This window comes from Chiloscyllium punctatum, chromosome 20, assembly GCF_047496795.1.
Source record: "Chiloscyllium punctatum isolate Juve2018m chromosome 20, sChiPun1.3, whole genome shotgun sequence".
NCBI classification, from domain to species: Eukaryota; Metazoa; Chordata; class Chondrichthyes; order Orectolobiformes; family Hemiscylliidae; genus Chiloscyllium; species Chiloscyllium punctatum.
The window spans coordinates 77,550,351-77,576,703 of NC_092758.1; the positions used below are offsets into that span (position 1 = coordinate 77,550,351).

General features: G+C 41.1%; 1 protein-coding gene across 2 annotated transcripts in view; it reads right to left on the reverse strand.

The window, feature by feature from the left end:
- Positions 1 to 26,353, reverse strand: part of LOC140491803 (fibroblast growth factor 18-like) — a 386,792-nt gene that overhangs the window by 355,137 nt on the left and 5,302 nt on the right. The gene's annotated exons all lie outside the window — the stretch shown is intronic.

Below are 26,353 nucleotides of genomic sequence, written 5' to 3' on the forward strand. Positions count from 1 at the left end.
CCATGAGAAGATGGCAGAGGGTTTCCTTCGCGAACCACTGCATTTTGTAAGCTCGCAACGCACAGTTAGGTCAGAAGCTCCAGAATTGTGGCCCAGTACTGGCGCAGGAAGAGTGATATTTTTCCAAGCTGTGATTTGTCAGGGAGTTTGCAGGTCGTAGAAGTTGCAGGTTTGAAAAATGCCACATGAAGAAGGGTTACATCCAAAACGTCGACTTCTGCACCTCGTGATAGTGCCTGACTTGATGTGTTCTTCCAGCCTCTTGCCTATCTACCGAAGAAACTTTGTCAAGTTAATACAGTGCATCTTGAAAGTAGTACTTATTGCAGTCACGGTGCACCACGAGGACAGGAATCAATGCTTGAGGTGGCAAATGGGGGGCCAATCTACCAGGTTGTTTTGTCCTGCATAGTGTCGAGCTCCTTCAGCATTGCCAAAACTGCACGCACTCTGGACAATCCGTCACCATATTGGTAAATACCAACACGTCTTTGTACGGACAGAGGCGATCACACACATCTTGAAACTGGAAAATTTATGTGATTCATCCACTTAAGGTTCGAGTTATTAGTGATCTTCAGGAGTATTTATGAAAGGAATTCAGTGATTATAAGGCCTTCAAATATCAAGTAGAGATGGTTAGACCAGTGCAGAAATCTCAGAAAGGTGTAACACAATCTCAGAAAGAGTAGGTTTCGCAATGGAAGCATTTGAAAATAAAAGATGAGAATTGAAAACGGAGGCATTGCTGGATGTACGTCATTGGGCAAAAGACCAAAAAGTAAAAGGGACATGATACAGGTTCAAATAGGAGAAGCAGGGGGTGGGCGACTGGAGGTGAATATAAAGGTGGAAGAGGGAAGATTGCCAGGACAGCGTTAGAATAGTCCCATTTAAATTAGCCAACGTGTGCAAGACGATATCAGCATTATATCGGGATAATTCATTCAACCATTTGCGACAGAGATGATGGGGATATAACACTCAGAGCACTATTATTTAGATTAAATTGTGATAGTTCAGACAACCTCTCTTCTGTAAGTTATACTGGGATGTATATTGCAATTCTTCTACGCAGATCATACACTAAGAGAGAAAAAAAATCAAGTGAGGTACACTGAGCCAATGAACTGTAACAGCAGATGAAGGTTAGCTGCTGATGAACTTTATTACCGATGAACCTGAGTTTTTGACAATCCTGTTATCAATGAACAGAATTTCTGAATATCCCGATCAGTTAGTGCACTTCAGTTCATAATAAAGCTTTGAGCTGAGGAAACTTAGATGACAAGAAACCTTAGATTGCCAATGAGCTTGAGCAAATGGTGAATCTTAGCTGTCAATTATCTTTAGTTTCTGATGTAGTTTAAGATTTTCAAAGATATTTGTCCGTGGGATATAAACAATGTTGGGAGGACCACCATTTACTACCTATCCTAAAGTGTTCTGGAGAAGATAGTGATGAACCAGATCCTTGAAATACTGCAGTCCATGTGTGATGTAGATAAACCCATAACCATATTAAGAAGGAAGACCCAGGATTTTAACATGGTGACAATGGAGGAACAGTGGTGCAATTCCAAGTTGGGATGACTTGGACTGTGACTCGGCAGCCGATAAACTATAACTTCTGTTATATCTTAGCTGCCAATGAAGTTTAGTCCCTGATGCACCTTTTCTGTCCATGACCCTTAGTTCCTGATGTATCCTAGCAGCCGATGGACCTTAGTTCCTGCTGAACTTTAGATGTCAATGAACTTTAGATCCATCTTAGTTGCCGAAGATTCTTAGCTGCCGATGATTCTTTGTGCTGTATTAATAAAGCAACAAGGGAAATGGCCATATTAGATTTAGTGATGAGTAATGAGCTGGGATTAGTAACAATATTGATCAAGCACAATATTGCAGCTTTAGAAAGAGAGGATATCAGTAGGGTGTCCAAATAGTGGACACACTAGGGAGAAATTGGGGAATACAATAGCATGCATGACTTTGGTGCCTACAGACCATTCAATAGCAGTGATATAGTAATGAATCTTAGAATGGTTAATGAACAGAAGGAAATGATTTAAATCTGACGCGTCCAATTCTGGCTCTCTGCAAGAGCAATTCACAAAGTCTCACTTCCCAACTTTCTCCTACACTTTGGCAAAAGTATTTCCCTTCAGAAAGTTGTCTCATTCTCTTTCGAAAGCCATAACTGAACCTGTCTCCACCATTCTCTCAGGAACTGTATTTCAGATACTTGTGTGAAATGTTTAACTTCATTCTTCATTTCTACTTTAGTCAATTGTATTAAAAGTGGCGCAACCTAATTCTCCATTCTCCTGAAAATCTGCTCTGTCCAGACCTCTCATTATGTCCAGTACATCTACCAAATCTCATCTTCTCCAAGGATAACAGCCGAGCTTCTCGATTATATCCACAAAACTGAAGTTTCTATTCCTTGAAACTATTTGCATGGATCTTCTCTGCACCTTTGCTAAACCCTTCAGAATCTTCCTAGGAATTGGATACAATGGCGCAGTTAAGGCTGAACCAAGGTTTGATATCGGTACACTGCAAATTCCCTAATTCTGTAGTCAATGCCATTAAAAAGACTAAAATCCTATTTGCTTTATTAATCACTTAAATCAACCCTTCCTGCCACCTTCAGTGGTTTGTTCACGTGTAACCCCAGGTCGCTCGGTTTTATCACCTCTTTAGAATTGTACCTTGTACTCAATCTTCATTTATCCCTTTCCATTGCATGATATTAAAATTCATCTGCTATTTGCCCCTGTTCCCACCACTTTATACACGTACTCTTGAAAGTCATTGCTATTCTCCTCACAGTTCGTGATATTTCCAAGTTTTGTGCCATTATGCGGTGTCCACCCAGTTCATTCATAAATATCAGGAATGGTCCTGACTTGAATCAACTTGAGCTTGGTCTGAAAGTAGAATGGTGATAATTGGAATGGAAGACTTTAATTTCCACATAAAGTAGGAAAAGAAAAAATTATCCAAGTCCCAAAATGGAACTGTGTGTGCTTTAACCAATAAATGGACTGGTTATATCAGTTTAGGAATCAGTAATGAGCCAAGCCAATAATCTGACAAGGGAACATCTCAATGATGGTGACCACAAGATAAATTCAATTTCAAATCAGAGAGGGAGAAATCTAAATGAAGCTCATAAATTTAAGCAATATGGATTTGAGAGATGAGACAGAAATTGTTGGGTACACTAGGCAGAACTATTTGTTCATGGATAAAAGCACAAAATTCAGAAGTGTTCAAAGAGAAATTTGATTGATTGTAAGATCTGTTCAAACCCAAAGGGGAAGAATTTGACTTGTGTAATTAAATATTTTCAGCGAACAAGAAAATTGTAGAATTAAAATAAACAGTAATACAAATACAAAGAAGATTGATTGAATAATTGAGAAGAACATAAAAGGACACCAAATGGACACCAAGAAAATAATAATGACTTCAGAAGGGAGAGACAAGAAAAAAAAGTAAGCTCTTTCCAAGTATGTTAAAAAAAACATAGTAGCTAAGAACAATGCAAGTTTCTGACCAAGAAGATCACGATTGAGAATCTGAAATTGGTAGTTCACTAAATACTGTTAGTTTGTAACAGTCTTCACAGAAAAAGATGAGAATAAAATACTAGAGATTGAGCAAAATATGCATCAGGTGGTGGGGCTTATTTGATATAGCAAAAAAAAATAGGGAAAATAATGAGACTAAACACAAACAAACAATCTCCAGGACCATAAGACTGTAACACAAAAGAGCAGATGTCGACCATTTGGCCTATCGAGTCATTCTAACAAACAGAGGCCCAACTTGATCAACCTCTCTTCATAAGAGAGTCCTTCCATTCCGGGTATCAACCTAGCGATCCTTCCCTGGACTGTCTTCAATGCCAGGATACCTTTCCTTAGATGAAGGCACCAGAACTGTTCACAGTGCTCCAGCTGTGGTCTAACTTCAGCGTTTCATAGGGAGCTATTGCTAAAACTATCTTTATACTCAATTACCTCAAACAGATTCATAGAATCATAGGATCCTTACAGTGTGGAAACAGGCCCTTCGGCCCAACAAGTCCACACCGACCCTCCAAAAAAGGATCCCACCCAGACCCAGTCCCCTACCCTATTACCCTATATTTACCCCTGACCAATGCACCTAACCTACACATCCCTAAACACAGTGGGGCAATTTATAGCATGGCTAATTCACCTAATCTGCACATCTTTGGATTGTGGGAGGAAACTGAAACACCCAGAGGAAACCCACGCAGACACAGGGAGAATGCCTGTGTGGAGTTTGCACAGTCACCTGAAGCTGGAATAAAACCTAGGTCCCTGGCAATGTGAGGCAGCAGTGTTAACCACTGAGCCACCATGTCTGCTCCCCATTACACCAACTCAGTCAGCACCCACCACCCTCTGCGCGAAGAACTTTCCATGTATAATCTCCCTTAAACTTTTCTCCTCTCATTTTGAACTCATGACCCCTAGTAATTGAGTCCTCTACTCTGGGGAAAAAAATTCTTGCTATCCACCCTGTCTACACCGCTCATGATTTTGTAGGCCTCAATCAGGTCCCCCTCAACCCCTATCTTTCCAATGAAAATATTCCTAATCTACTCAATCTATCGTCATATCTAGCGCCCTCCATACCAGGCAACATCCAAATGAACCTCCTCTGCAACTTCTCCAAAGCATTGACATCCTTTTGGTAACGTGGCAACCAGAACTGTACGTAGTGTTCCAAATGTGGTGAAACCAAAGGCTTATACAACTGCAACATGACCTGCCGACTGGTGTACTCAATACCCCATCCAATGATGGAAAGGCCTTGTTGACCACCCCTACTGACCTGCATTACTACCTTTAGTGAACAATAGACCTGAACACCCAGATCTCTCTGTACATCAATTTTCCCCAGGACTTTTCCATTTACTGTATTGTTCCTGGTTGATGAAAATCAAACTTGGCTACATGGAGCTGTTGTTTTATAGGGTCATCTGCCCCATGACTAACCGATGTGCATTTTGGAACTTGCTCCATTTTGCCCTCTGTGAAAATGTCCCTGGGGGGGGGGGGGGGGGGGGATGGTTTGCTTGAGTTCAGGGATTGAGGGTTCAGCCTCCACAGCTATTTTTGCAACAATGGAGTGGCTCTCAGTTGCTACAAAGATTTGGGCCTATATGCTGTGCAGTTCAGGTTATAAAGATTACACGATGATACATTTGTCCTAATCATGTTGCATAATTGAGATATACATGATAGAGGGAATAACAATTGCATTTCTGTCATAGCAATTAGTTGCTGATGCATATTAATTACTGTTAAACATCAATAAGCACAGAACCTTAAAACGATGATGATGAATCTTAAATGCAAATGATAACTGACAGTACTATCATTGGTTAACAAAGCTCACTCTGTCCATAAAGGCAACATGTGGAGATGCTGGTGTTGGACTAGGGTGGACAAAGTCAGAAGTCACATGACACCAGGTTAGAGTCCAACAGGTTTATTTGAAATCACAAGCTTTCAGAGCACTGCTCCTTTGTCAGGTGAAGGTGAAGTTTGTGATTTCAAATAAACCTGTTGGACTCTAACCTGGTGTCATGTGACTTCTGACTTTGTCCACCCTAGTCCAACACTGGCCCCTCCATATCATGGCTACCATTGACACCACAAACAACCAGCTCAAAATGGGAAGGGTCTCCAAGAAGGTAGTGTATATTGACACAGACATCAAGTTTCTGCAGAGACACAAGACAGAAGATCCTGAAAGGACGACAGATCACAGTCCCACTCAAGTTGGCCTACAATACAGACTACGCGGAGGGACTCTGCCATTGCACCGCTCACACACTCCTCAATCATCTTGTACACCACCTCTACAGCAGGCATTGTAAATGAAATCAAGATAGAGTCCATATTCTCAGCTTGCACTCAGGATACAGTGGGCCAGCTATGAGACACTGCTAAACAGATGAGGCAATGGAATACACTACCTACATGCACACCAAGAACAGGAAACCTGAGAAATTCAGTATCACCACCAGCAGTAACCAAGCCTCCCCCAGTTGAAGCCGGTACCATCATAGGGAAATTCATCGTCAACTTGTCTGACCACACCCTTCAATAGGCAAAAATCAAAGTTCTCAACCAAGGTCTCAATTCCTGCCCCAATCCCAAAATGCACCCCAGTGATCTCGGGGCAGATGCAGAGGAATTCATCAGGCGAATGGGGTTCCGGGGATTCTTCCACAAGTTGCAAGATATCAGCAGCAAGCCCAATGAGAATAACCAGCGAACTGGAACAGTCAACAGAGAGATGTGCAGTGGAGCAACCAGAGAAGGAAGAGACGAACTGGACCCCTCTGGAAGGCCACTGCCTTTGGTTTGATATGAATGTGTAAACCGACAGGAGATGTATCAACACCAGATTCATCTGCTGTACTCACAAGACAGCCCAGAATGTCACCCAAACACTAACACAACCCAACGCCATCCAAGCTCTCAAGACCAACTGTAACATTGCTCCCAAATCAGCAGACAAAAAGGAGGAGCCATCATCATACAGAATAGAACAGACGACTGCAAGAAAGTGGACTGACAACTGAATAAGCAGAAACATGACAGACAATTACCTACCAATCCGACCAAAGAACACAGCTGTCAACTCAGCAGACTGATCCACTCCTTCAGAGTATCTTAAGCGCCCTCATTCCATGTACCTCTTTCGTTGGGGACTTTTACTGCCTTCCAAAAGATACACAAAACCAACACACCTGGACGTCCCATTGCATCAGGCAATGGGACCCTGTGTGATAACCCCCCTGGCTATGTCGAGGGCACCTTGAAACCCATTGTATAAGGAACTCACAGCTTCTATCGCGACACAACAGACACTTCCCCAGATGAAGGAACAGCTCTCCAAAACTTATGATTTCGAGTAAACCTGTTGGACTATCACTTGGTGTTGTGCGACTTCTGACAAAGTCAACAGTCAGTAGAAAAGTACTTGAGATAAAAGGTTCCCAATTTCCAGTAAATATCTCTCATGCACGTAATTGGAGATTTACCAAACATAATTCTGTGATGTAGATTACACCAGAACATATTAGTCACTATTTTCAGAAATAGAATACTTTGGGACATATCTTATAGAACTGAACTCTGAAAGACATATTGGGCTATAATGTTCACAGTAGTGCTATACAGAGTTTATTGGAATAGCCCAACCATTATCCTGTTATATGGAACATATTGTAAATGTATCACTCATAATTCTTTTGACTAGTTCTGAGGACCCATAGTTGTCATTGAACCACAGGTGCTATTGAATCTTTCCCCATCATTGAACTGCAGCTGGCTGCTTGAAGGACAATAGTTTGTTGATGAATTTACAGAATTTTAGCTAAATTGCTGTTGTGTGCATTCTACTTTTTGTCCACCAATTGTTAAGCTGTGTGACATGATGAGATTTGTGTATGCAGGTAAACCAGACTCTACATAAATATTTAATACTTTAAATAGTTTGAGTTATTGACGCAAGTTATCATCCTCAAATTTTAAGTCGTGGGTCCACTCTCCCTGGCTAGCCAAGCACAATTATGCCCACTAGACACAGTAGTTAGTCAAACGTACTTGAGATAACAGTCGTCAAACCCTGACCTTAGCTGTTCTAATAGCACTAGGATACATTAACACACATTTCTGCATTATATAGATGTGCCTGGGATATATCATTCAAAATTTATTACTGAGTCTTGTTCAGAAATAGCACACACTTCGTTCTTTACAATATGTGGAATATAATCAATGAATGTTCTGTAATACTATGTTCACAGTTTTGCTCTTTAGAATATTCTGGGATGATATCCCTTCAGTTCTGCAATAAATCGAGAATGCTGGGTTATATAAACTCAAAGGCCCCTTACATGGGGGATACTGGAATTCAGAACTCACATTTCTATTAGACAGAATGGGGACCAATGACTCTTAGGGCCAAAGAACCATTCATAGCAACGAAATCCACTTGGCAATGGCTTGCAGTTGACTGCTTGAAGGATAATAAATTGATTATTGGTGAACTCACAGATTTTTAGGCCGAATACTGTTATGGACGTAAACTGCCAATACACACCTGCTATTTACTGAGTGAATACAGAGGCTCATGTTCCAATCTCCATTGTTAGTGAATCACAGTTTAGTCCACCAGAGAGAGAGGTCAAATGTGAACCCCTTAAGCCAGAGGTGCTGAAATGTTGTGGTAAAAAAAAACACTGGGACAGCTCAGACTTTGATAGAGATTATGCCAAATATATCAGACAGTAGTGTTGTATAAATTAGATTGGAATATATACGATTTTATTTTTTTTTTAAATATATTAAAAGGCTGAGGGCATCACTGGCTAGGGAATTGCAATTAAGACCCCACCATATTACTGTGGGTCTGGAGTCGCATGTAGACCAGACCACGTAAGGACAGCTGTTTCCCTCCCTAAAAGGACATTAGTGAACCAGATGAATTTTTCAAACAAACAAACAAACAAACAAAAAGAGTTCATTATTATCATTAGACACTTAATTCCAGGTTTTAATTGAAGTTAAAGTTCATGCCAAGGTGGGATTGAAACATGGGCTCCCAGAACAGTATCTGGATTTATAGTCTATCAGTAATATATTAAAGATGGTCCTGTTGTATAATGTACTTGGGATAGCTTATACGCAGTTTTGTTATATAGATGACATTATTACATATCACTCAGTTTTGTTATATTAATTATACTAGGATATAACACAAATATGTTGTATAGATTATACTTGGATATATCCCTTATAGCTGTAAGATATAGACTGTGACCGAATAGATCATTCGCAGCACTTTCCTATAAAATTTGAGTTACATTAAACAATTTGACTGTCAGGAATATGTCTGACATGCAGTTCTGTTGTTTATATTACATTAGGATATATCACTCATTGTTGATCAAGCTGGGATATATCATTCATATTTCTGGTAGTAGATTAGTTTGGGATCTATCACTCACTGTTCTGTTGCACAGGCTAGGCTGGGATATAACACATTGTTCCACTGTACATATTAGCCAGTGATATTAATTACAGTCATGCTATAAATTCGGTTGGAATATATCACTGTTTTATTATATAGATTAAGATAGGATATATCTCAGAGCTCTATTGTATAGATTAGGTCAGGTATATCACAAATTGTTCTTAAACTGGGATAGATCACTTACAGTTCTATGGTAAAGATCAGTCTGGAGTACATTACACAACGTTATTGTATTGATTAGGCTGGAATATATTTCTTGCAGTTCCATGGAAAATGATTATTCTGGGATATCCTTCATTCTGTTGCACAGATCAGGCTGGAATATATCACTCATTGTTGTATTAATTATGCTTGGACACATAATGCAAGTCTATTGCGCAAATTTCATTGCAATACATCACATTTTTCTCTGTATTGATTGCGAAAGGATTTACAGGGTTTACAGAAAAAAAGTTAGGAATTGGGACAAACAGACAGCCCACACAGACAAGATAAACTTAAATGACTTCCTTCTGGTAATTACCATGAGACTTGATCAGTCATTGTTAGGGGCTCATCATTCCAACGACCTTATCCCATCATCAGGATAGGACGGGACAAGATAGGCCCCAAGGATGGTGAAGGTCCAGCATGTGACATCGGTTGCTCGGCATGATCTACAAGTATGGCCAGGTTGTTATGGGTTTTTTTAGGTAAGGCTTACAATGGCAGGGGACCTCAGAGCCGTGGCATGTGCCTCTTGCTTGATGTGGGAGCTCAGGGATATGGCTGACGTTCCTGACTCGTTCACTTGCAAGAAGTGTGTCCAGCTGCAGCTGTTGTTTGACGGCATGACGGCTCTGGAGCTGCAGATGGACTCAGTGTGGAGCATCCGCGATGCTGAGGAGGTCGTGGATAGCACATTTAGTGAATTGGTCACACCGCAGGTTAGGATGGCTGAGGGAGACAGTGAACGGGTGACCAAAAGGTAGAGAAAGAGTAGGAAGGCAGTGCAGGTGTCCCCTGAGGTCATCTCCCTCCAAAACAGGTATACCGTTTTGGATACTGTTGGGGGAGGTGACTCACCGGGGGAGGGCAGCAGTTGCCAGGATTATGGCACCGTGGTGGGCACTGCTGTTCAGAAGGGCGGGAAATAGACTCATAGGGCCATGGGCATAGGGGATTCTATTGTGAGGGGAGTAGATAGGTGGTTCTGTGGCCGAAAACAAGACTCCCTGATGGTATGTTGCCTCCCAGGTGCTCGGGTCAGGGATGTCACCGATCAGCTGCAGAGCATTCTAAAAGGGGAGGGTGAACAGACAGTGGTAGTGGTGCACATTGGCACCAAAGATATAAGTGAAAAACAAGATGAGGTCCTGAAAGCAGAATTCAGGGAGCTAGGAGAGAAGTTAAAGAGGAGGTCCTCAAAAGGTATTGATCGCAGGATTGATACAAGTGCCATGTGCTAGCCAGGGTAGAAATGAAAGACTAGGCAGGATGAACACATGGATTGAAGGATGGTGTAAGAGGGACGGGTTCAGATTTGTGGGACATTGGGACCGGTTCTAGGGAAGGTGGGATGATTACAAATTGGATGGTCTACATCTAAACCAGACTGGAACTAATGTCCTTGGGGGAGTTTTTGCTCCTGCTATTGGGGGGAGGGTTAAACTCATGTGGTGGGGGCTGAGAAACAAAACAGAAGACTAGCAGACAATGAGGTGGAAACTAGAGACTGTAAAGATCATGACGTTAGCATTACCAAGGGGAAGACAGCAGATGAACTGGTGGCCTGAAGTGCATCTACTCTAATGCAAGGTGTATAGTGGGTAAGGCAGATGAACTTAGGGCTTGGTTTGGTGCCTGGGTGTATGACATTATTGCGCTTACAGAGACTTGGTTGAAGGAAGGGCATGATTGGCAACTAAATGTTTCAGGATATAGATGTTTCAGACAGAACAGGGAGGGAAGTAAAGGTTTGGAGTGGGGGGGGGAAAGAGGGATGAGGAGTTGCATTGCTGGTCAGGGATGATATCATGGCTGTGCTAAAGGAGGACACTACGGAAGGCTTGAGCAGTGAGGCATTATGGGTAGAGCTGAGAAATAAGAAGGGTGCAGTTACATTGTTGGGGCTGTACTACAGGCCTCCCAACAGTGAGTGTTGGGAGAACAAATGGATAAACAGATCATGGAAAGATGTAGAGGCAACAGGGTGGTGGTGATTGGAGATTTTAATTTTCCCAACATTGACTGGGATACACTTAGTGTCAGAGGTCTGGATGGGGCAGAATTTGTAAGGAGCGTCCAGGAAAGTTTTCTCGAGCAGTATGTCAATAGTCCAACTAGGGAAGGGGCCATTTTGGACCTGGTGTTGGGGAATGAGCCAGGCCAGGTGGTAGAAATTGCAGTGGGAGATTTCTTTGGGAATAGTGACAACAATTCTGTAAGTTTTAGAATACTCGTAGGCAAAAGGTGAGAGTGGTCCAGAGGGAAGAGTACTAAATGGAGCAAAGGCCAATTATATCAAAATTCAGCAGGAGCTGCAAAATGTGGATTGGATACAGCTATTTGAAGGGAAGTCCACATTTGATGTGTGGGAGGCTTTCAAAGATAGATTGTAGTGCAGGATAGGCATGTCCTTTTGAAAACAAGGGATAAGAAAGGCAAAATTAGTGAACAGTGGATGACAGGAGAAATCGTGCAACTAGCCAAAAGGAAAAGGGAAGTGTACATAAGGTCCAGGCGCTAAGAACAGAATGGGCCTTGGTGGAATATCATGAGAGTAGGACCAATCTTAAACGTGGAAGCAAGCAGGCTAAAAGGGGTCATGAAATAACTTTAGCGAGCAGAATTAAGGAGAATCCCAAGTCCTTTTATTCATATATAAGAAGCAAGAGGGTAACTAGAGAAAGGATTGGTCCACTAAAGGATAAGGCAGGTTGTGTGTCAAACCTGAGAGATTCTCAATGATTACTTTGCATCAGTGTTCACTGAGGAGAGGGACATGATGAATTGAGATTGGAGATAGAAGTTTGTTTACTCAGGATCACGTTGACATAAGGAGGGAGGATGTGTTGGGGAGGCTAAAGGATATTAAAGTGGACAAGTCCCCAGGACCAGATGGGATCTATCCCAGGTTGCTGAGAGAGAGGCAAGAGAGGAAATAGCTGGGGCCCTGACAAATACCTTTGTAGCATCTTAAAACACAGGTGAAGTGCCGGAGGACTGGAGGGTTGCTTGTGTTGTCCCCCTGTACAAGAAGGGTAGTAGGGATATTCCGGGTAACTACAGACCAGTGAGCCTGATGTCAGTGGTGGGAAAGTTGCTGGAGAAGGTACTGAGGGATAGGATCTATTTAGATTTGGAAAAGAATGGGCTCATCAGTGAAAGGCAGCATGGTTTCATGCGGGGAAGATTGTGCCTTACCTACTTAATAGAGTTCTTTGAGAAGGTGACCAAGTTGATAGATGAAGGAAGGGCTGTAGATGTCATTTACATGGACTATAGTAAGGCTTTTGATGATACCGCAGCTTCTGATTGTAACCCTTCACTTAATATCTCCACGCTATGTCTTCTTGGGAAAATAGATTCTTTTGATGGCATTCATAATTCCTAGTATTCCTATCATGGTAGGCTAATGAAGAAGGTGAAGTCACATGGTGTGCAGGGTGTTCTAGCTAGGTGGATAAAGAACTGGTTGAGCAACAGGAGACAGAGAGTAGTCGTTGAAGGGAGTTTCTCAAAATGGAGAAAGGTGACCAGTGGTGTTCCACAGGGGTCAGTATTGGGGCCACTGTTGTTTGTAATATACATATGTTCTATCAGGGAGGATTTTAAAGCCTTCTCTCAGCACATCTGCCCAAGTCTGCTCTGAAATTCAATAGCTAGATCAGAGAATTACGTGTCTATTCCAGTACACAGAGTCCACCTGCAGCATGGGTTAATGGAGGGTCCTGTAATCGTAGAAGTCAGTCTGGAGCTCCCAGTGGCAGCCAGAGACAGACTTCCTACATCAAGTCATAATTAGGCCAATAGGCCCAGGCCAGATATGCACCACTGAGGAGGCTGAACGGGAACAGAAATTGAGGGAGGCAAAACTAGAACCTTCTCTACAGTATCGACCAGGGACACAGGGTTCTCAAATGAGACACAAATGTGGATGAGAAGACGAACCCTGCATCCTCATTGGCTGAGTGAGATGGTATGCTGTCCAGAACCTTTTGCCCTACGATAGTGAGGGAAAAGCCACAATGCAGTACACCAGGGGCCTGAAATTCACCTGAGGCAGTCCGCAGATACACAGACAGGCTTCAAATGACTCCTCCCCAAAGCCACAAAAAGGTCGAGTTAACTCTGCTGAAGTTCAACCATCCAACTGCCACCAACACAGTTCAGGGTAATGAGCCCAGACGCGAAGACAGAACCCTCCAAGGATCGGAGCTGTAATCGGTCCTAGCCTGAGCTCACTTCCACAATGGGCCAGAGTCCCACAGATCTCTACAGAGTTCTGAAACCAATACACACAGCCCCTGTCCTCCCACCATCATTCCAAAACTAAACCTTGAGGAAACATTAGATTTTCAAACACAGAATCTGTGGATGCAGTCCTGAAATAATTCGATAACTTACACCAAAGATTTCGAAACATTTTCCCACAGTGACCACACTTCAAGGTTTGGAGATTGTTCCCACAGAGAGGTTGTGACATGGAGATTGGGTGGAGAGGGGAAAGTGACAGTCTAGGACCGACTAGAGCTTCCCACTGGCCAACGCTGTTTTGGAACTTGCAACTTTGAAATGTCCCGACACTTAGTAGAAGCCAATGCTTTTAAGAAGCATCGGTGTGAGATTGTTTCTGAATTTGAATTGCATTAAAGCTTCTATACCTAATACAGTGTCTAGACTAGGAATTATGAATGCCATCAAAAGAATCTATTTTCCCAAGAAGACATAGCTTGGAGATATTAAGTGAAGGGTTACAATCAGAAGCTGCGGTATCATCAAATAACCAAATCTTTGTGACCTCTGATTCTAAAAAGGTGCAATAAATAAACACCTCCTAGCATTTTCTTTTGATCAGAACACATTAAAATAATCGAACAGCATTCCCTTTCTCCCCGGAGGGTAAAACTTGTCGCAAACTTATTAAAGCCGATTTTACAATGCATTTAGTGACTGTTTCAAAAACACAGACAACAGTCCAATAAAGATAGCTGGTATATTCATTCAACTGGACTTAGAAACCTGCAAAAGCTTTCTGAGAAGTCAACCTCAGCCAGACAGTCAACCCCTTCTATACCTACTGATGGAGCTGGAATGCTAACTGTTGTGATACAAGCTTCTACAGAGGCAGATTGCCACCAAGAAAAACTGTTACACAGTAGAGTTATAAGTTAACCTTATCCTATTAGCAGAGGAGGTGTTAATGACTCTCCACTTAACCTCTGAAATGGGTCATGGACAATTGGCTTGCAAACCCTTGTCTCAATGGGAACAGTAACCACTACCCCACCCTGGCTTACTCACACATCTCCAATGTTGAACCCAATTACCTTTTAACCATACAATTTTGAAACAGCAGGCAGTTAAGATGTCAACAGTGCTTCATACCACATCTATTGATGATATCCAAACCTCTAACTCCTGCTGCAAATCAAAGCCTCAGGCCTGTATAACACAACATTTTGTGCTCTTTGCAAATAATCAACCAGCTTTCATCAAAACAGGAATTACATTTCAGCAATATTCCTCAGAAGATCTTCTAAGTAGGGACATGGATAAACTGGTATCCTCAGTTTGTGTTTATACTCAAGTTATTGCAAAATAAAATTTAAAACACAAGTTGCTTACAGAGTAGGGAGAGATGCTCGCTTGGAGACTTGCAATCTGTCTGTAATCAATTACGTAACCTATACTGCTTTATATATATTATGTGTAGATATATCACACAGTTACATAGGGAAACCTAACCAATGATGCCTTTACCTATCTTAAGTTCACGACCAGGTTGACTTTCTGGCTAACAGTCACCACACCTCAGGCAAGAGGCAAGGTTGAGAAGATGGGGCTTTTGTGGTTAACTTAGCCAGTGTGGATTGTAAACTAGCTATCCAGCGAACTGAGGTAAAAACAATGACTGCAGATGCTGGATTAGTGGTGCTGGAAGAGCCCTTCGCTTTTGCCCGAAATGTCGATTTCGCTGTTTGTTGGATGCTGCCTGAACTGCTGTGCTCTTCCAGCATCACTAATCCAGAATCCAGCTAATTGAGCTAACCGAACTTTGGCAAGGAGCATAGAAGCAGAACATTTGGACCAACCAGTCTACATTGGTATTTACGTTAAAAATCACACAACACCAGGTTATGGTCCAACAGGTTTAATTGGAAGCACTAGCTTTCGGAGTGACGCTCCTTCATCAGGTGGTTGTGGAGCACACAATTGTAAATGGTATTTATGTTCTACTTAAGCCTCCTCCCATCCTTCTCATTTAATTACATCACTGCAACCTCTAGCCTCTTCTCCGTCATATGCTTATCTAATTTTCCCTTAATGTGCACGGATTCTATTCACTTTAGCCACTCCTGTAGTAACTAGTACCACATTACCTAAAAGTGTGGGGTCAAAGACGTTCATTCTGAATTCCTTCGACTAATTCTCAAACATAGATTATAGCAAGAAACATCATTCTCAGTTTCTCTGTTGCGTTACATAGTTCTACTCCATACAGTAATGTCACCTACACCATCCTATATCATTTTGTTCAAAAGAATACAGTATATTCAGTTTGTTCGGTGAATTATTCTATTCTAAGATATATCCATGTAGCTGTATTACTTCCAACCAGTCGCAACGTATTGCACACAGGTCTGCCTTGTAGATAACACATGGACATAACATTCACAGTTTAGTTACACAGATTATACTATGATTTTACATGAAAAAAATATTAATCACAGCTGTTATATAGATGGCATTGCGATATATCCCACACAATTCTGTTGTATGTGTAATGATTTATATATGAAACAGATATAATTTTTACGTGGCTTACACTGGAGTATACCACTCTCAGTTCTGTTACCTAGATTAAAATAAAATATATCACTCACAGCTCTAATAAGCAGTTTACATTTGGATACATCAGTCACAGTTCTGCTAAGTAACACTCAGTTCTTGCAAGTAACATTGAAGAATATTACTCAGTTTTTTTGATTAGATTACTGACAGTGGGAACAGGCCCTTCGGCCCAACAAGTCCACACCGACCCGCCGAAGCGCAACCCACCCAGACCCATTCCCTTACATTTACCCCTTCACCTAACACTATGGGCAATTTAGCATGGCCAATTCACCTAACCTGCACATCTTTGGACTGTGGGAGGAAACCAGAGCACCCGGAGGAAACCCACGCAGACACGGGGAGAATGTGCAAACTCCACACAGTCAGTCGCCTGAGGCGGGAATTGAACCCAGGTCTCTGGCGCTGTGAGGCAGCAGTGCTAACCACTGTGCCACCGTGCTGCCACCATGCTGGTCTGATATACAGTTTATATTTGGATATATTAATCATAACTCAGTTATACTGATTACACAGATAATCCATTAACATTCTGAAATATGGATTGCACACTATATGAAACTATCTAATGTCCTACAGAGAATCAGCTATTCCTGATGAAGGGCTTTTGCCCAAAACTTCTATTTCCCTGCTCCTCGGGTGCTGCCTGACCTGCTGTGCTTTTCCAGCACCACTCTAATCCAGACTCGGGTTTCCAGCATCTGCAGTCCTCAGAGAAGGCAATCAGCCATCCATGCTTGGTCTGGCCTACGTGCGATTTTAGACCCATAGCAACATGGTTGACCCCTAATTGCAATTAGGAATGAGGGATAAATGCGGCCTAGCCTGCAATGCCTATTTCCATGTGAATTTTTAAAAGCTAAATTGTAGATCAAACCCTTATGACACATCGTTTGGTTTTCTAGGCTATACAGAAATATATCATTCATTGTCAGGTTATTAAAATAATTGCACTGGGATTTATTGTATTTAGTCCTATCACATAGGTTACACTGTGGGTCAGTTGGCTGGATAGCTTATTTGCAAAGCGCCTGGATTGATTAGGTTACTTACAGTGTGGAAACAGGCCCTTCGGCCCAACAAGTCTGCACCTCTGAAGAGCAACCCACCCAGACCCATTCCCCTACATTTACCCATTCACCTAACACTACGGGCAATTTAGCATGGCCAATTCACCTAACCTGCACATCTTTGGACTGTGGGAGGAAACCGGAGCACCCGAAGGAAACCCACACAGACACGGGGAGAACGTGCAAACTCCACACAGTCAGTCGCCTGAGGCGGGAATTGAACCCAGGTCTCTGGTGCTGTGAGGCTGCAGTGCTAACTACCCAAACTGGCCATGAAAGGTTACCATGAAAGTCCCACCTTGCCCCTTGCCTGTGTGGTGACCCTTGGGTTAAATCAGTTGTCTTCTCTAATGAGAAAGCAGACCTCTGGGGCTATGATGAATTTACCTTTATCTATAGGTTAGACTGGAATATATATCAAGTTGTTCTTTTATGTAAAAAAGAAGATTTATCATTACCAGTTATACCATATGGGTTAAATTATCACTTGCAGCTTTATCATATAGATGGCACAAAATGTAAAGCAATGTCCTTGATTATGTAGATTACTGCAGGATAAATCAAATACAATTCTGGCTTAGTTTCACACTCATTTTTCATACATAGTTGAACTTTAAAGATTACACAGCAGGATATCACAGTTAGATTGTCCAAATTATAGTGTGAGATCTCATATGAAGATCATTTACATAGACCTGACAGGGAGTTATGACTCAACATTCTGGCATAGAGATAGTACATCACAAAGATCTGCTAAATAGGTTACCTGAAAATAGTTATACCTGAAAATAGCTGTATAGTTTACACTTGGATATATTACATTTGTTTTGTCGTTTATGGTAGACTGGGGAAGATCACATATTATTCTGTGGAGTAGAAAACACTGGGGTAGATCACTATACTTTGATTCTATATAGGACAACAGGATGTCACATATAAGTCTGCTCTCCAGCTTACACAAGGGTATATCAGCACAACACACTGTTCGATTATTTAGTTAATACTGGAATATATATATATAAACACACACAATTTGGTAGTATCGATTGCATTGGGATACATCTCACAGCTTTAATGTACAGATTATTCTGGGAAATATCACACACTGCTCTGTTGTATAGATTGCACTGGGTTAAATTACACAGTTGTTAAAGAGATGACAGTGATTTATCACACAGTTGTTGTATGGATTGCATTGGGATATATTACACAGATTTCTGTTTCATATGTTGCGCTGGGATATATAACGGTCAGTAACGCCATGTAGATTATACTGGGATATATCATATACAATTCTGATACACATATTAAATTAGGATAATACGGAACTTGTTACATTGATTACAACAAGATATCTCACTCTCAGTACTGTAATGTTTGATGATGGAGAAGTCTATCACTTATGTGGATTGTACAATCATAATAGACACCTTTTTGTCATGTGCTACATAGTGATATATCATTCAGTTTTATTTTAATTCAGAATATGCCTCAACATTTAGCCTAGATTTCTGTTACATAGATTACACTAGGATACACCAGACATATCACTCACAGTCTTGTTATATACTGGGACAAATTGCTCAGCTTTCTTGCACAGAATATACTGTAGTAATGTCCCAGTCACAGTTCTATTTCATTGATTACACTGGGGCATATCACAACCAGACCTGTAATATAGGTTACATTGTAACTTGAATCAAATAGCCTGTTATAGGAATCATAAGAGGGAAATATATCCCACATAGTTCCATTATACAGATTAACCTCCGAAGTATACTACAGATTATATCTGGCTTCCTCAGAGTATTCACCATTCACAGGGGTGTCATTCAGTGTTTTGTTCTGTTGATAAAGCTGCAATATTACACACATTACCATTGTGTACATGATACCAGAATATATCATGGTTCAGTTAGAGATTACACTAGAATATATCTCAGACAGTTTCTTTGTGTATATTAAAGTACTAGAGTATTTCAAAACAGACCCTACATTTCTCTACCCACACACTTCTGCATGGTCATACCCAAATATATCATGCAGAATTCTGTGGTATAGAATACAATGGGATACATCACTCAGTTATTTATATCGCTTGCAAAGTGATTTTTCACAGGCAGCTGTTATGTTACTAACATGGAGATACACCACACGCCACCATATTCTTAAACTGAGATGTGTAAGAATACTCTTACAGTTCTATTATATTGGTACCATCACAGTACTTCATTCTTAATTCTGCTAGGGTACACCTGGTTATATCACATACTCAAAGTAAACCGGGATATAGCACACAGCTCTAAATATCTTTTAAATCAACTGATCAGAAATATTACTACAGACATCTGGAGCAAGTGGGAGTTAAACCTAGGCTACCTGGCTCACAAGTAGAGACATTATTACTGTACACAAATATATTCCATGATTACAACGGTTTACACACTGATATCTCTAAATAAGATTACACAGTAATACTTAATGTGGATTTCTGATATTGCAATGTGACATCTGACTAGTTCAGTTCTGCTGAAGACACGAGTATATGTCATACCCTGATTTATGATATAAACTACACCAGAATGCAGAGTAGTATGCTATGATTTATCACACACAACCTTTTTGAAAGAAGGTGCAGGATTATATCACTTAAAGAGCTATTAAATAGGTTACAATGTAATATTACACACATTTCCATCAGATAAATTACATGCCATCTATACATTGCTTTATTTTAATCGCTTATTTGATAAATCACGCCCAGATCTGCAATATAGGATACATTGGAATTTGTCTCAAATAGATCTCTGGTATTATATAGGGATATATTTCTCATATTGTCCTATTATGTTGGTTAGGCTCAAAGCTCACTACATAGATTATTCTGGGATCTCTCTCACAGCTAGTACACTAGTCTATATTGCACTGTTTTCTGTTTTATAGTTTGCAAGGGGATATATCATGCTCTTATATGGATTACATTATGATATCTCACTCATTCTTATGTATAATATACACTTAAAAAATATGTACTAAATTATGTAATATAGATGAGACAGTTGGTTATTAGAATTCTGCTATATATGATACCACAAACAAGTTCTATTATGGAGGTTTAATCTGTAATATCTTAAACAGCTTTATTACAAAGATTGAATCATGAAATTTCACACAAGGTTCTATTGTGTAGATATCAGAGGAATATACCAAGGTATATTCCATATCTCTGTTACACAGATTTCACTGCAATAAGTCACAACCACTTTCATCACATTAAGATGTATCATCTACAGTTCTGTCACACTGGGACATACCACTCTGTTTTGCTACATGGATTACATTGGACTATATCACTCACAGTTCTGTTAAGTGCAATACACAGGCATATATCTCTCAAGATTCTATAATGTAAAATCAATATTCTGGAGATCAACATTGACCAGAAACTTAACTCAGTCATATTAATATAACTGCAAGAGCAGACCAGATGCTACAAGTTCTACAAGTTACTCACCTCCTGCCTCCCCACAGCCTGTTTTTAAGATCCAAGTCAGGAGGTGATGAAATACTCTCCATTTGCCCAGATATGTGCAGCTCCAAAAAGGACTCAAAAAAAAAAGTTCTTCCCCATTCAGGAAGAGAACCTGCTTGATTAGAATGCCATCCACCATCTTAAATATCCTCTCCCTGAACCACCGGTGCACACTAGAAACAAGGTCGAGCATTTGCTCAAAGCAATGCAGCAACTTCCAAATCCCCTTCAACTGTACCTGCCGAACTAATAACATCGACCACCTGAATAGCAAAGTCAACAGACACAAAGGAACACCATCATCTTCTAAGACACACATCATCCTGATCTGAAACTATGTTGCCATTTCTTCACTACTGCTGGAATCCCTCTTTAATAGCACTGTACATGTCCCTACATTGACCGGACTTCAGCAATTCAAGGCGGTGGGGGGTGGGGGGGGGGCGGATTCTCACCAACATCTTCTCATGGACAAGCACAGGTGACTAATAAATATTGGACTTGTCAGTGATACTCATACCATGGGAATGAATGATAAAGTTCCACAAGAATATATCCCTCACATTTTCAAATCGTAGATTACACTGGGATATACACTCATACATTGAAACATTTCTGCAGGTATGTTGCAAACACCTCTATAATATCAGTTACCATGGGTAATATCAAAGACTAATGCACAGATTACACAATGCTATATCAGGCACAGTTTTTATATAGCTATATGTTACAGTGGAATATTTAACCCAGCAGCTCCATTGTATCAATTGTACTGCAGTATAGCATGCACAGTTGTGTGTTACTGTTAGGTTGGGATATAATCTGTTAGTTTATACCAAGCTATATCATCTTCAATTGTGTGACATAGATTACACAACATTTTCTCAGATTAGCTTTAATATTTTGCTTGCCCTACAGTATCGCTACTTCAGTTATGTTATGTAGTTTATACTGCAATATTTTAGAGGGAGTGGTCTTTTTTTTCTTACATTACAATATTTCACACTTACATTTGTAATGGAGATGATGATGAAATCTATCACACATACAGCTTTGAAACACATAAGACTATAGGGAGATACTGCCTTGGCAGATGGAGCCAGAGCCAATGGGAATGCTGGGAATGGAGAAGATGGGCAGTAGGATCGCTGACTGCCAGAATGTCAGACACTGAAACATTTAGATAGCTCTGCTTTCATCCAGAGCAACTATTTTTCAATTAGGAAAGGTTTGAAATGTTATGGGCAGTGGGCAGGAAAGTGCAAGTGAAGCAGAGAGGAGATGGGTTGTGATAGTATTGGATGGCGGAGCAGCCTCAAGGGGCTGAATTGCCCATTCCCGTTCCTAGTTCAAAATGTTGTTACGATCTTTAATTGCGGTTGGAATGGGAGACACTTTCCCCAAACTAACTAAGCATAATGGACAAGACTGAGGGAAGGGAAGGAAACTGACAGAAGCTGGAATTTCAGTTTTGTAGCTATGTTCACCGTACTGTGGGGTCTTAGTCTGTGCTCCAAATTATATAAAGTATTTGAAACTTGGATGGCACGAGGACTACTGGAAAATGAAACGTTCCAAAATGACAGGTCAGTGTAACAAACATGGTTTTATCTTATATATCCCAGTGGATTAAATTACATTCTTCCCTTTTATATTAATTGCACTTGAAATGTGTTAAACAACTTTTCTTATGTGGATTGCGCAGATAAACAAGACACACTTATATATTTATATGATTATATCGGATATCTGGCACAGGTAAATTTTGTAGATTAGAATGGTATGCCATACACATAGTTCTGCTAAATTGGTTACAGTGGGATATATGTATAGTTTTGATATATTTACCTGTGACTAAAGAATTTCTTATAGATTACAATCGAGTAGAGCACTCACACTTATGTAGATTAAACTGGATATATCACAAGGAATTCTATTACATTCATTGCAGAGTAACATCCTTCTTACTGTAACATATACATCAAATGTTGTCTGCTATATAAATTACAGTGCAATATAGCACACATAGGTCTGGTAGGTTACATGTAGGCATGTCACTACAGTTAAAAGTTTATAGATGATGCAATGTACATCACACAGTTATATTGTTCTGTGATATATACCTTCACAATCTCTTAACTGGATTACCCTGGATTATATCAGAGTTCTCTTATATGTTCTATGTTGCAAACTCTCCCAGCTTGAGGCACTTGTTTACTCTCAGTGCCTCAGAAAGAATAAAGGTTCCTCTTTTTTTTCAAAATGGCAGTGTCAGCTGTGACATTCCCCATTTGTTAAGTAACCTGCAACACTTACTATCTCGCCTGACACATGGGGAGTGCTCAACGGGATGGGTCATTGGAAATCAATTCATCCCAGTTTAAGTCGGCCTTTAACAAGTGGAGGGAAAGGCTTAAAACCTTGCGTGCTGTGGAAGGGAAGGGAGGGGCTAAAACCTCTGGCAAGGGGGGGAGGAGCTCAACGAAAACGCAGCATACTAGTTACACAAAGTAATCCACTGGATCCAATCGGGGAATGTGTCTCCACGTACATGCTCATTTTCTTCTCTCCCCTTTGTCAAGTTGGAGTACACTAGGGAATGATGGGTAATGGTACCTCCACTGAACGGTAGTGTGAGGATCTGTTATATAGGGCTGAGTAAATGACCTCAGTGCCTCAGATAGGAAGATAGAAAGTCCAGAAGACGGAAGCATACAATTGCTGTTTGTGTCTCCTCTGTGAGATTGAGTGAGCATGCCTGGGCAGCAGCTGAAGGTATAATCACATTCAACTGCGATGCCCTTACGAATACATAGACACACTAGTGAGATGCGATCATATAGTCAGGTGAAAGGAAAAGCTGAAGAGAGACAGGACTGTATCGAAATAGGAGGAACAGCGTAGCAAAAGCCCAAACATCCATCAACAACTTTAGAAGACGAGACAGATAAAAGGGAAGAGACAAAAGGAAAGGGGGACAGAAGATAATCAAGACAAACGCCCAGCCAATAAAATGCTGCTTTAAAAACTTGGTACATAATGTAGAACTAATGCATGTTGTGAACAAATCAAGCCCGATGTCCTTGTCAAAAACAATATCAATGTAGCGGATGATTCCATTCTTGTTGTCACAGTGTATTCGGTGCCTTCACTCCAGCATCAATATCTAGTCATGAGAATTTTACAGGAATCCTAGCCTCCTTGGAGGTCATGGAGAGAAGAAAAATCAATAACCACCTCAATGCTGCCAAACAATCAAATCATTACTGACAAAGTCAGACAATTTTTCAAACACTTAATGCAAGAATCCGGGAACATCCTTGATTTTTGGGTCAGCATCAAAAATGCATTCATGAAGAGGTGGAAAATTTCCTTTTGTCACACATTGTTCTTGACTGCAAAGCTGTTGTTGAAGAAACAAGGAAATGTCTTGTGCCTCCTATTCAAACTCATCGATTGATCCAATTGATTGGATTTTAACTTAAAGCTTTTGTCGATTATGCAAGAAACAAGGAGAAGCAGAAGGTTACTGCTTTGTGAGTCTCTCCTGGCTTACATACACCAGCAAGTTAACAGCTGATAGTGAAAGAATATGTTTAAATATTCATCCACACCGCTAGAAGGTAAAGGCAAAGTTGCCATATGGCTGATCTCCCATTAGAAGGAGCTGACTGGTCATTCAACCTGGGGGGGGCTTCACCACACTTCAAGTGAGGGGAGAGATTGAGGAGGAGGGCCCTTCATAGGTCACCTCAGCTGGTGCTGGAATTGAACTTCACGCTGTTGGTGTCACTCTGCATTGCAAGCTAGCCAGCCAACCGACTGAGCTGACACCCCTCCCCCCTGTCGTATTAATAAGCGAACCTTTCGTTAATAAGTTATTCCTTCTTCTTCCCCTGCTGACTTGTATTAAGGTGCTAATTGCGCCTCATCTGCAACCGCTTCTCTGAGTGGCATCTTCCATGCATGGACCCAAATGATGAATGTCAGTGGGGTATTCAGTACAGAGGCACACTGAAGTACACCAGATACTGAGACCTACAGAAGTTTGATCCCAGGTCTCAGCACGAACCGATGCCCTCTGCTGGAGAACAGCAACGCAGGTACCAATGCAGGATACAGTTGCTCGAGAGTTTGTTCATAGATCCCAGTCCCTGTCCAGTTTCGAATTACCTCTGCCAGATTGTGACTGGACCATATGTTGGCACAATAAAAGCAATAGAAAAAAAAAACACAGGACCTTTTCCTAATTATTTCAGTATAGGCTTGAAGAAGGGATAGACCAAGAATATCCTTCTTTCCATTAAAAGGTATCAGTATCATACCCCACCCAAAAAATGCATCATTCAGTTGTCGTCAAGTACTCAGGTACTACTGCCTCCTGAGTCCGAAGGCTACATCTTCAAGACTCTCACTCAGAGCTCGAGATGAAATTCCACTGCATAATTAAAGCAGAATTTATCACTGGGAGTTGTCTTTTGGCACTCGAATTGAATTAGCTGCCTGTTCAGGTCGATGTTAAAATTCAACGATGCAGTTTGTAGAGGAGCAGGCAATTTCCACACAACATCCTAGCCAACATTCGTCCCTCCACCAATGTCATGGAAAGCTGACTAATTCAACATTTATCCTACTTACTGATTGTGGAAATGTGCTCTGGGCCATTTATCTGCAGAGCAACAGAGATAGCAACTGTATGGGTAGCAAGGTGGCTCAGTGGTTAGCACTGCTGCCTCACAGCACCAAGATCCCAGGTTTGATTCCAACCTCGGGTGACTGTGTGGAGTTTGCATGTTCTCCCTGGGTGTGCTCCAGTTCCCTCCCACAGTCCAAAGATGTGCAGGTCAGGTGAATTGACCATGTTAAATTACTCATAGTGTTTAGGGAAATGAGTCTGGATGGGTTATTCTTTGGCAGACTGGTTGGGCCGAAGGGCCTGTTTCCACACTTTATGGAATCTAGTCTTATTGACTTTGAAACTCTTTAAACTATCTTGGGGTCACAACAGTTGCCATAAAGATGCAAATTCTCTCAGTGTGCTGGAAAAGCAGTTTATGTATGGACCACATTAACAAACATAAAGCAATAACATATCAGCAGTACTGAGAAATTGACTTGCTGGAACTCCACTTTGAAGTCTACAAGACAGGTTGGCCAAGTTTACATCATCTGTCAGTTTTACTAACGACATGGAGGCGCCAGTGTTGGACTGGGGTGGACAAAGTTAAAAATTACACAACGCCAGGCTACAGTCCAACAGGTTTTTTTGGAAGCACTACCTTTCGGAGCGACGCTCCTTCATCAACCATAGTCTAACTGTCCGACCCTCACCAAGGGCCATATGTGATCCAACCTCCCATTTCCCAACCCAACCTCTCATTACATCTGCAAAACAGTCAAGACAAATGTTGGGAATCACTTGCTTCTCAAGAGATAGTGAAACAATGTGAAAAGAAAACACTCTAAGCATGAAGAGTGACAGAAGGAAAAAAAGTCAAAAGATTATCTTAACGTGGTTCGATCACGCTGGCAAGGTGGCATTACACTCACAATTTGCCAACTGTGTTTATGTATTTTTATTTGCAATGCCAGGCACTGC